The sequence below is a fragment of the Octodon degus genome, unplaced genomic scaffold, assembly GCF_000260255.1.
Source record: "Octodon degus isolate 3935 unplaced genomic scaffold, OctDeg1.0 scaffold00034, whole genome shotgun sequence".
Taxonomy (NCBI): domain Eukaryota; kingdom Metazoa; phylum Chordata; class Mammalia; order Rodentia; family Octodontidae; genus Octodon; species Octodon degus.
Genome location: NW_004524610.1, coordinates 5,793,593 through 5,805,717, shown reverse-complemented (window position 1 = coordinate 5,805,717; position 12,125 = coordinate 5,793,593). Strand labels below are relative to the sequence as shown.

At 40.3% G+C, this 12,125-nt stretch overlaps 1 long non-coding RNA gene across 1 annotated transcript; it reads left to right on the top strand.

Moving 5' to 3' along the window:
• The first annotated feature begins 4,966 nt into the window (after positions 1-4,966).
• On the top strand, positions 4,967-11,769 carry LOC111816554. The gene is made up of 3 exons (XR_002820916.1): positions 4,967-5,005; positions 7,207-7,245; positions 9,394-11,769. It is a non-coding gene; the product is annotated as an uncharacterized LOC111816554 (long non-coding RNA).
• The last annotated feature ends 356 nt before the right edge of the window (positions 11,770-12,125 follow it).

Below are 12,125 nucleotides of genomic sequence, written 5' to 3'. Positions count from 1 at the left end.
TAGCTCATACAAAACAAAAGGTTCATTGGCATCTTTCTGTTTAAGACAGTAATGCAGTTTGGTGAAGAAAAACAAAAAAAGTAATAGCTACGCTAATAGAGAATTAAAAATGGAGGAAGGACAGGACTGATTATTGAAAATGAGAAAATCAGTGATTTTTAGCATTAAATTTTCAAATTCATAATCAAGTACATGTAACTAAAGACAAGTAGAGGCCAGTGCTGGTCCTGAAGCTACACCACAGACACCTTCGCAGGCCGCAGGAAGACCCCCAAGTGCTGGGTCCACTCTTCCAGCTTCCTCCTCCAGCCTCACCCTCACAGGCCTGCCCCATACCTGACTCCATAAGGACGTGGACCAAACCCCACAGCTTGCCCAAAGCTGCACCCTTCTTCCAGCTCCTTTTGACCTGTGGCTGCAGATCAGGACCAGAGATCAAGGATAAAATTGATAAACTCTTTCCAGCAAAGGGCAGAGAGAATTTCTAACTTTTCACATTATTACACTTGATTTCAGAATAACATTTTTCCTAAATGTTGAAACAGTATTTAATTCTACGTAAGACTGTAGAATGGGATAAAGGTGAGGTTTCTTCAGTTAGTGAGAAGATGCAGCGGAAAAAGCACCAAGTCCAGGCCCCTCTATCATGTTCATTTTATTGGTGTCACTGACTGCTACCTATTGGGACATCCTTGTGTCCTTATGCTCTAATTTGGTAAGTATGAAAGTGTGATACAAGTGAAACCCTGCCCTTGAAAGCAGCACTTTGGAAACAGTAAGACAAGGGCCCCCCCGGACGAGGCCTCTCGCTCCTTCCCGGCTCTGCAGTGGCGGAGGTGTCTGGCTAGGCAAGAGGATGGGTTCTCCGCTCCCTGGAGCTACTTTGGAATCTAAGTTTCTGTGTAACTGAAGTTGGAACCAGATGGTGCATTTTTCTTGAAATCATGGGCTGTCACTGCCTAGTCACTGACAGCAGGTAGGCAAGCCAGGCCGGCGCTGCCGTCATCTCCTGAGTGTCGCTATCATTTTCAAAGGCAGCAGCCTCTTCTAGCTCTTCCCACCGAAGGAGAGCAGATGGCTGGAAGCGGAGAGGCGCAAGCTGAGCACAATCTGCTCTGCTCCTGGCGGCGGGCAGACGTCCTCCCTCGTCCCTGCTCTGCAGTAACGTGTGCCCTCAGGGAGCCAGACCCTGTCCGGGCCAGCCAGCAGGCAGGTGGGGGCAACGCGGTGCAGGATTCAGGATCGGGAGCAAGTGCGCTTAGATGTTTGTCCTCAAGAAGTGGCATGGGCAGCATGGTGTGGCGGTTACGAGCACACTCGTGCATGTTCTAGTCAAATTTATTTTTCCTCAATACAGTAAAATATTATTTCTTTCCCGAACAACGTTCATTGAATGTGAAGTACAATTCGGCTGCTTCATCCTGACCCATAAGACCGTCCACGTGACCATCTTGTCCGACTTTTCCACAGCATCCCCTGCACTTCTGGAATATTCTCTGACCTTAGCTGTCTTTGACTTCCTTCATATGGCTGCCTTCACCTTACACTTGTCATCGGATCTTTCTGTGACATTACTTTAAGGTCCATAACCGGGTGGGCTTTCTTACAAATTCCGAACGGTCGCCCCAACAGTCCTTCCCCAGCATCACGTCGTTTTCTAAAATCCCGCTGGAACATCCGGAGCTCCCTTGCACTGTCGTGATTGTCCCTCCTGCGAGGCGAGTGCTTGTTCTATCCAGCACTGCGCAGGCTGCACGTGCGTCTAAGTGGTCTGTAAACTTTGCCTTCCTCCTTCTCCGAGCTCGGGATGTGGCAACCGAACCACGTTACTGCTGCTCAGCGAGTTGTTCTTGCTGCGGCGCTGCGCGCACTGAGGTGGGGACCATGCAGAAGCTGCCGCGGGCCACGCTTCGCCTGCTCAGCTGTCCCCTTTCCCTCGCTCGCCTGCACGCGAAGGGGCCGCCGCCAGGATTTCATCCCAGATAGCCAACCGGCGGACACCTTCTCAGAATAGAGAACTTGGAGAAAGGGAAGGTTTCATTCTCACATTTATTTCTGCAGGGCAATAAGTGAATCTGCAGAAGAAGCATTTTAGTGCTAGATGCGCTGCAGTCCACAAAAATGAAATGTGTGGCCCTGCGGAAAAGGCCCTTCCTCTGTTTATTTTTGTGCCACTCTTCCACAGAAATGAACCACCTCTTCCTGAAAGACATTAGCACATTTTCTGTTAGATGCTCTGAAATTTTAAAAATATAGTTACAATACTGTTATTTGAAAACACCATATAACCTCGTATTTATGTCCTTCATTTTTGAAGCATTTAACTATTTTTGAAGTGCGTTGAAATACAGCATGAATATTTAAAGTTTAGAAAATGATAGCAAAAACGCACTGCCATTGATCCTCCCCCAAGCACCCCCCTTGCCTCGGATGCTGCGCGTCATCGTCGCCACAAAGAGCTTCTGTAAGCCGGCTTGCAGGACCGCTTTTCACAAAGTGGGAGGGAAACCATAGTGAGTGCGCCAGCGGGGCGCCATCCAACCGGAGGGAAGACGCGTGAGGACTTTGCGGGAGCCGGAGTGCACCACGTCTCGCCCTCGTGACTCTTCCCCAGCCCGAGTTGCAACGACCCTGAAGGGAAAAACGTTCTGGTCAGCGGAGCAGCCCGCAGAGCTGGAGACCCAGAAACGAGGACGCCGGGAGGGCGTCAGCATGAGGTCGCGGGTTTAGCGAAGGGCAATTTTTTGTTTGTTTGTTTTCTTTTATAGTCTCATTTTTAATGATTTTTTAAAAAACGTTTGCAAAATACCATATAGAATTATATCTTTCTTACATTATTAGAAAGAAGCTTTTAGATTCTTTTGCACCTTAACGTTGCATCATTATTTCTTGTTGTTTTTGTCTCTTTTTTGAAATTCATTTTAATGAGAAAAAAAGATAGCAATGAAACTATTTCAAATCAGGTTAGTAGAATGGTTACAATAATTAATACATTGCATATTGTTGTCTTCACAGTAGTGGTTATTCAGAGGACAAGATGCAGACGTGATATCTCGTCTAAACAATATTAGTACAAACATTTATTCTCAATGACCTAAGATAAAGTAGCTGTACATCTATCCAAACTCTCTTGTGTATACACATACATTTTTTTCTCTTTTTTTTCCACAACCAAAAGGTCCTTCATTGACACTTTTGTGAAGTTAGTAACACAAGACACTAAGTTGCCTAGCAACTGATGGCTGACCTTAACCAGACAGGATGTTTATCGCAGGAGACAGGCAGCTTGTTTGCTTGAGGTATTGGGCCACGTCCCACCTACACACATTTGATCAATTTCCTAGCTTGGTGGCTCCAACATATCCCCCTTTTGCATTTTCTTTTGTCAGAAATGGTGTGCCGCTGCAGTTAGAGAAGCAGTATTTGGAGAAGTTTTTAATAGACCTTTTCATACTTGAAGCCAGTCCAAAGATTGTAGGTACTGGAATTCAGCAAAATAACCCGATATAGCCCAACAGTCCATAGTAGTAGTGGGTTATCAGCAGAACTGGCAAGGTCAGAAGTTGGCGACTTGAGCCTTTTACAGCTCAGCATATTAGTATGTCATTATTTTTATACCTCATGGTTATACTTTTCTGCTGGATGGTTAAGACCAAGTTAAAGCAAGACATATATAACTAAAGATGTAACTTTTGTATCTGACAAGGTCATTCAAACCCACAGAGGGGATATTTTGAGAGGAATTAGTGGCAATGTGTCTCGCACTATAATACATTTTTTAAAATTTATATATTCACCATATTTCCAATCATACCTTGTAAATATTCTTTAAAACATCAAAACTTTAATAATATACTGTGAAATCCTAGTAATTTTGTTCACTGTTTTGTTCTTTTACATAATAGCATTTCTCCATAAAGGTCACATTTCTTCCCCATTAGAGAAAATATTCATGATGACCCCATTGTACCTCCCTTTTTAAGTTAATGAACAGGTAGTATCCAAAATATAAACAAACAATCCAAACTGGACTTTGTTTAAATAATTATAAGTACTACAAATGTCAATAATTTTTTTAAATTCCTCAGTTATATTTTACTAGCATTACTTCTGACTTATAATTACTTCTACCTTATTCCAGTATGTGTCTGTGGTTCACTGTGCAAAAGATTAAATGATTCACATGATACAACTTGAGTTATTATGTAGTTGAGCTTCAGTATAAGCTTATATAGATTTAAGATGTACGATCTAACATTTAGATTTATATGGACCTACATCATGATTATCAAATTTAAACTAGTTAAGAAATTCATCATGATATAAAGTTGACTTTTGTGTAAGTGTGTGTGGGGAATGTTTGAGACCATGTACAATTTACTATGTCGGAAAGTTTCACGTACACAATATAATAGGTGTGTCCATGAAGAAATAGATAGGTATCCACAATTGGGACCGCTGGATCACATGACATTTATATTTCTAGTATTTTTAGAATCTGCCGTATGTCTCACCATGATAACTATACCAATTTACCATCCAATCAACAGTGTAGATAGTTCCCTTTTATCCAGATTTTTCCCAACATTTATTATGATTTGACTTTTTGATATTAGCTATCAGGCACATATGGTATCTTATTGTGGTGTTAGCTTCATTTCCATGATAATTGTTGGTACCGAGTGAGTATATTTCAGGTGTTTATTGGCCAGTTGTGTGGTTTACCCTGAACTTTTTAAAAAATATTTATTTATTTATTTATTGGTTTGTTTATTTATTTGGTACAGGGTCTCCCTACACAGCCCAGACTTGTAGTGATCTTCCTGTCTCAGCCTCCCCAGTGCAGGAATTAGCGGTGTGTGCCACCACACCTGGTTTCTCCTGACTCTCCAAATCTATGTAGTGTCCCCCCCCCCGAGAAAACTGGAAAGCCAGACTGATCTTACGTGTCTTTTTCTGCATCTAGAAGATGTTGAAGACGTGCCGGCTTCCACGAGAGCTAAAGGTGGGTTTGTCGTCCTCGCCTCTGTTTCGTGCTTCCTCTCGCGGCTGTGGAATGTTTTGTCTGTCCTGGTCTGTTCCAATATTCTTGGCCTCATCTGCAGTGTTGTAAAACAGAGTTTACATAGCTAAACTTATTTGTCTTACTAATTTTTCTTATATTATTCAGAAAATATATTTCTTCTCATATTAAATAAGTTTATGCATGAACTCATTTACTAATAATTATCAAATGTATTGACAAATCTGCAGGTGTATTCCTTAAAAAATCCTCACTGCATCAAGGATCAAAAACTTACTACTGCATCAAAACGTATAATACAGTGATTCCACCAAAGATTAGTTTTTATTAAGAAAAAAGATAAATCACCTACCTATATTAGCTGCACTATCATTAAAGGGAAGTAAGGAAAGAAGGAAGGAAGAGAGGGAGAGAGGGAAGAAGGGAGAGGAAAGGAGACAGATGAAACGAAGAAAGACCAAAAAAAAGAGAGTGAAAGAACAAATTAAAAACTTCCAAAGTAGAGGAAAAACACTCAGAAAACCCTGCAGCCTCCAGGAACATGGCTCCATCTGTAATGTGAGCATTTGAACTGAACTTGTGGGTTTTTTAATCTTGTTTCCTGGAGGATTTTTCACTTTCTAGTTGGAACTCAGTAAGAAAATGTGTCTGTCCCACTTCCCACACTTTTGTAGATAACAATAGTTTCCCAAAGAATTTTCCTCATCATTAAAGCGTGAGTTCTGTGGCTCTGTCCAAGCTTACCTGGCAATGTGGAAAATTATCCGCTGAGAAAAGTCACCCGGGAATGAATACATCAGCCTCGTAAAATAAAATCTACATTTGCACCTGTACTAAGATACCCTTCTAGAGAAGGCTGTATCTTCCGTAGGAGTGTGCATTAGTATAATCATTGTTGTATAGATTCTTACAAACTAAAAAGCAGCACTGCTGTGTGATGCGTCAGCACCACTCCTGGAGCACTAGAGCGGAGTGATTCTTGCCCTCTCATGATGGTTGCATCAGTTTTCACAGGCAGTAGCTCAGACATGGAATCAACCTAGATGCCCTTCAGTGGATGGATGGCGTTTCAGTTAATTTTCCTTGTTGCTGGGACAAAAATACCTAACACCTAAAATTAAGGAAGCAAAGGCTTATTTAGCTCACAGTTGGTGGAGGTTTCAGTCCATACTCAGCTGGCTCCGAGGCAGAGCGGCACATGGAAGAGGGCAGCCTCTCACGGTGGTAGAAAACAGCCAAGAACCAAAAGGGAGGTGCAGCGGCTAGCAAGCTTCTTTCCCTTATATTGGATACAGATTACCCACCCCAGGACTGTTTCAGCACTCACACCATAATCCCCGCATTGGATCATGAATTAGTCACAAGCTCTAGAAGTCTGCCCCATGACCGCATGAGGCTTTAGGGGAACAACTCGATACAAACCAATAACAGATGGATAAAGAAAATGTGGTACCTCTGTGCAATGGAATGTTATGTAGTCACAAAAAGAACACACTTGCAATGACTGGAGTGAATGTGGGCTCATCGTATTAAGTAAAATCCTCTAGATAGAAAAAAAAAAAAAAAAAAGTGCTATAGGCACTCGATCATTTGTGGAGGCCAGAAAGTCAGTCGTGTAAAGCAGCATGGAGTGGTGTTCATTGGAGTCCAGAAGTAAGTGTGCAGGTGGGGTGCACACATAAGGGGCACCAAAAGCACAGTTAGAGGGTGAGACTCTGACTTTCTGTAGCACAGAAGAGGACCGACTCATAATGCCTTTCAGAGTGGATGAAGGGGACGAGTATGATGTGCCCAACGCAGAAAACAATTACTGGTTAAGGAGACAGAAGTGCTTGCAATCAGATCACGCCCTTGGAGCACTGTAACTCAGCTTCAGTGACCTCGCCTCAAAACACCGAGGTGAGAGCGAGAGCGCATCTCACAGTACCCAACACCTGAGCACCAGTTGTCCTGCTAGAACTAGTGCTGGGAGGGTGCCATTTCCTCTTCCATTAGTTCCTGTCCTCGTCTCACTTTTGCCTATTAGATTTCATGCTGGAAGACTGAGCAGAACCGGAATGCACACCTAGAGGGTAGCTAACTCGTGCTGCTTTCATACTGTGGTCTTGGGGAGTCATTCTCCGAACCACATATGTTTCTGTACCACCTATAAATGTCTCTTTTCATATTTTTGCATTCACTAGAAGAAACTGAAGATGTGTCTTCCCCAAGGAAGCAAAAATGTAAGTTTATAATTAGATCAAAGCTACTAAATCATTCTTTGTGAAGATGGTATATATAAAGATTTAAACTTTCTGTCCTCTCAAATAGTCTAGTATTATAGAAAAAATGTCTTTAGCACAGACATGAGAATAACATTAAAGTAAGACCTATGTTTCAAGGAGGAATTTGACACTTTTTGTGTCAGGCAAGAGGCAGAGTTGGAAGAATTAGGCACAAGGGCATTTATTGAAGTGCCATTGATGGTGAGCCTCTGCTGCACAGCTCTGATGCCCACTGTCCTAGTCCAGGCTTGCTTCATGAGCATCATTCTCTTGGTGTAATAGATTAGTGGAAGTGATATGATTTTTTACATGAAATAGAAAAAGGTAATGAAAGGATTTTGTGATTCAATTGCTTGGAAATTCACTTCTAGGATTCCAAATTCTTTTTGCATTTTTCTGGCTGTGTGGCATGCTCTTAATATCTGAACTTCAGAACCCTTAATTCTAAAATGCAATCAGTATTCATACGCGCTTACGATATTCCATGCTCAAGATTCTCATTACCCCAAGATGTTCAAATTAGACTTTTTGTTCAGGTGGTAAAGTGATCAATTTCAGATGCACATATGCATTAGATAAAGTCATATCTGGACAGATTACAGGAAGCAATTTTTGAAATGGATATAACTGAAATCTCATGCACATCATGCTTTTAAAATATAGAATGAGACGTTTTTCTGAGGAGATGATGTCTGTGACTCTGGCATTGCTTCTTAGATAACAGACAGGAAATTACAAGGATGTCCTCTAAAGTAGCAGAGCTTTCCCACTTCACATTAATAGTTTATTCATTGGAAAAAATATGGAGTGCCTGCTGTGTTCCAAGTATTGATTTATATACTGAGACTGCTATGCCAGGTGAAAGATGCTCATTATGGGTCTAATATATTCAGATTGTGAGAAACACAGAGACATATACAGTCCACTGATAATTTTAAGTATTACTGCAAAATCCATAAGACAGTATAAATCAACCCGAGCACATTTCTGATTTACATAGCAGTGCTTTCCCAGCTGCTAGTCTACTAGTCTAACCTGCATCTAAGTTGCATAAACACTCAGAACGTCTTAGTTTATAAATAAATATTGAAACATAATTCGATGGATGTAGACAGATTGTCTCAATGCCAGCTTCCTGATTGGGGATATTGTGCTATGGTTTCAGAATAAGTTTCATTGAAAGAGACTATGTGGAAGTATCGAAAATATCTCTGTGCTAGTTCTTACAATTACTTTTACAATTATTTACAAATTAAAATTTTAATTAAAAATTTAAAAAGCAGAACACAGGTACTTGTAGTAAAAAGGTACCAAATATTTTAACATTCTTTAAGGGATTTACTGCATTCAAACAATATTTTCTATATTAATGTTATTATAGGGTAGTTCTATAGCCTCTTTGAGCCTCTTATTTAAGCTGGAAAAATTTGCATCCCCTAATGATATTTTCATCAACAGCTTGTTCAGCGTCAGTTAAATAACTGTGTGAAAATAGTGCATTCATCAGAGACAGGTCAGCAGGAAGGACGCCACTTGTCTTGGCCATTTTCTCACCATTTTAACAAGTAACCAGCACCTAAGTTCAAGGAGGAGAGGTTTACTGGACTTGCATCTCAGAAATTCTTGCCCATGCTCACCAGAGGCAGACACAGAAGTGGCGTGGGACAGCGGCCTGTGTGGAGGGAAGCTGCTCCCACCAAGGCAGAACTCTCAGACATGACACACACACATGGAAGCACACTCACACACATGTCTGTCTCCTTCAGTATGACAAGATAGTGCTCTGAAATGTGTTCCTACAAACTGTCTGTATGGCAGTCATGTATACCCATAGGCTCCACACACTAAGCACCCAGGTATTCTACAAAAGAATATTTATATTATAAATTCCAAAGGGCTTACAATATTCTAGGAAGGACTCTAAGCACTACATCTATGTTGACTCTAATTTATACGTTTGTGAAGTTTGCCTTGTCTTACTCATATGCAAGATTCAAAGAGATTTAGTCACTTGCCAGTAGCTCTTATTACCCTGCCTCACTGGGCTGTACCCCACTCCTGGTAGTATTTTGAAAGTTTTAATACTCATTCTGCCCTCTTCCTTAGCTCCCATCAGTTTCTTCCAGTGTGTCTACTTGGATGGCCACAACGGCTATGGATTTCAGTTTCCTGTCACTCCCGCACAACGCCCTGGAGAGAACTCTGGCAAACCCAGTTCTTCGGGACAGAAGCAGCAAGGACAATAGGCAACAAACACATGACCTTACAAGTGATTTACAATTGGGAAAATGAGATTTTCTGTTTGGTCCTCAGTAGCCCAGGCGATTGAAGGCATTCCATCCTGAGAAGTTCTTTTAAGGCATTTTACTCTTCTGCCTGGTGTAGAGACAATGGGTGGCAAAGGGACTGAATAATAAGCAAATGTGTGGAAGGGTCTGATGCACAACATTCAGTCATTAGTATTCATTTCTATGAGAAGGCACTGCTTGCATTTTTCTATTTTCAATCACTGTAAGGTTGTACACAAATGAAAGTTTACTTAATACTGGTTTTTTAAAAATATAATCAACATATTAACACAATGAAATTCCTACCTTCCATTAGATATCTGTTGTTTTAAAAAGAAATCGATATTGACTGCACAGTACCTTTAAAAGGTACAGGAGTTCATGTAAAAGATTCTTGTGTATTATGTAGGATCTGAACTCAATTGACACAATAAGTGGATTCTGAATAGTTTTATTCTGTGTGCTTCTGTTTCTCTTTTAGTCATACTAATACTGTAGAACTGGCAAAGAGTTGCACCAAAGACTGCTGTATATTCTCTGTGACGCTCTTACGCTCAGGATATCTTTGAACGTTAGACGCACTAAGATGAAGAATAAATGCTTGACAACTCTTATCTCTAAGATTTGTCTTGAGTGACAATTAAGGCATTCACTGAGACAGAATTAAAACAATTCAATTAGGACATTCACTCCGTCCAGGTAGGCAAGTCTGTTGAGTCACTTGTTTTAAATAAAAGCAAACGACATGTACTGAATCTTAGATTTCTCCAGACTGCGCCCTCATGAAAATGCCTCTGATGTGAAGTCTCAGATCAATCACGGAACATGGATCATAAATGCAAAAATATGTTCATGTCGTTGAAGCATTCACAATCCTTTTATGAAATGGCTTTCTTTTTCACATTAGAAAAATATGAGAGCCACCAAACTTTAAGGAAAACATTTGAACTGTGGATGCTTTCATGCCTTGACTGCTTTTAAGCTCATCAGCACCCACGAAATAGCTCCAAACTCACTTGACAATTCCTTATGGGAAATGACTACTATGGTTTTGTCATTTTTCTAGTGACAGAAACACTCATTTTCTTTGCAAAGTTTTGCTCTCGACTTCTAAGGTCATTTCTGTGATCTTTATAATGTTTACAGTTGCAAAATCTAATGACGCGGTAACTCAGGAAATAATGAGTTGTGCTTTCTGGCATTATGGTTATCTTCCTCGAGGCCTGACCTTGCCAGATCCTGTATCATCAGGTGAATTATTTTCAATGACTGCAACTATTAATGGTTTTTGACACTTAACAGTTTTGCTAAAAATTCTTAATCTAGAACATCTGTCATACGTTCGTTGTTTTAAAAAAGTGAATTTCAGCGAGTTTTGTGAAAGAAGTTGATCTCAGCCACATGCTGGCAGATCTAATTCATACCACAAGACCCAGCACCACAAGGAACCAGATTAATGACACTTTTTAGGGGCACACATCTGGAAACAACTTCAGGTTGAGCCAGATATACCAACTTATAAAGCCCCTTCACGTAGCTGGATAAACTTGCCAGTTCGACAGTGAGAAAACTTTATTGTTGACTTGCTCTCCAACATGTTGAACTTAACAAGTTAGAAACAGGGAGATAATGTGATACCTGTTTTATATTTGACAGAACAGAATGTAATATCACTAAATGATTAACATTCAGTGACAAGCGAGCACTTAACTCTTTCTACACTGTCTGGCCCTGGACTGTGTAAGACAAAGCGATGCATTCGATCACCAGTGATAACCTGGCAAGTTTGCTAAATGGACTGTATCTATTTTCTCAAGTATTTATTCTACTTGAGTAAAGTAGGGCTATGAAGTGCAACACCCTAATAGCTCTCACAGGTACTATGAAGATTGATCAAATATCTTCCTATGTTTATGGCACCAGAATACATTTCTGAAATAATACTTTCGGACATGGCACTATATTTTCTCTTTTCCATATTATGTTGTCCTTTCTTTTATTCTCATTTTGAAAATAATTTGATAAAAACATGCATATGTCATTGTACTTAGAATTTAGTTAAATTGATTATAACGTAAGCAATTTTAATTATTTAAATTCTTCTGACTGAGATTACAATGGAGTTAACACTCATAAAATACCATTCTAAATTGTCATCTGTTCCAATCAAATAAAATATTTCTAACTCTTTCAAGTTCGATGTCTTATATTTTAAAAAGGAAAAGACAATGGTTGCTGCTTCTCCATCATGACTCAGTACTAGTGTCCTGTTGCCCACGAGCATATACTTAGCAATTGTGCTAACTTTCTGTTCTGTCAAGCTGCTGTGAACTACCTTTTCCTACCTCTTACATGCTCTGAGTAGTTGATGTTTCTTTGCCCACCTCTTACACACTCTGAGTAGTTGATGTTATGTAAAAAACAAACTTTATTTCACCCAAGGTTTTAAATTTATGTTTAGCTTGCATAAAGCCTAAGAAAATATCATTATAACATGGTCTAGATTTTTTTGCAACTAACATTGACTTGAATCATTCTGATGTATCCTTG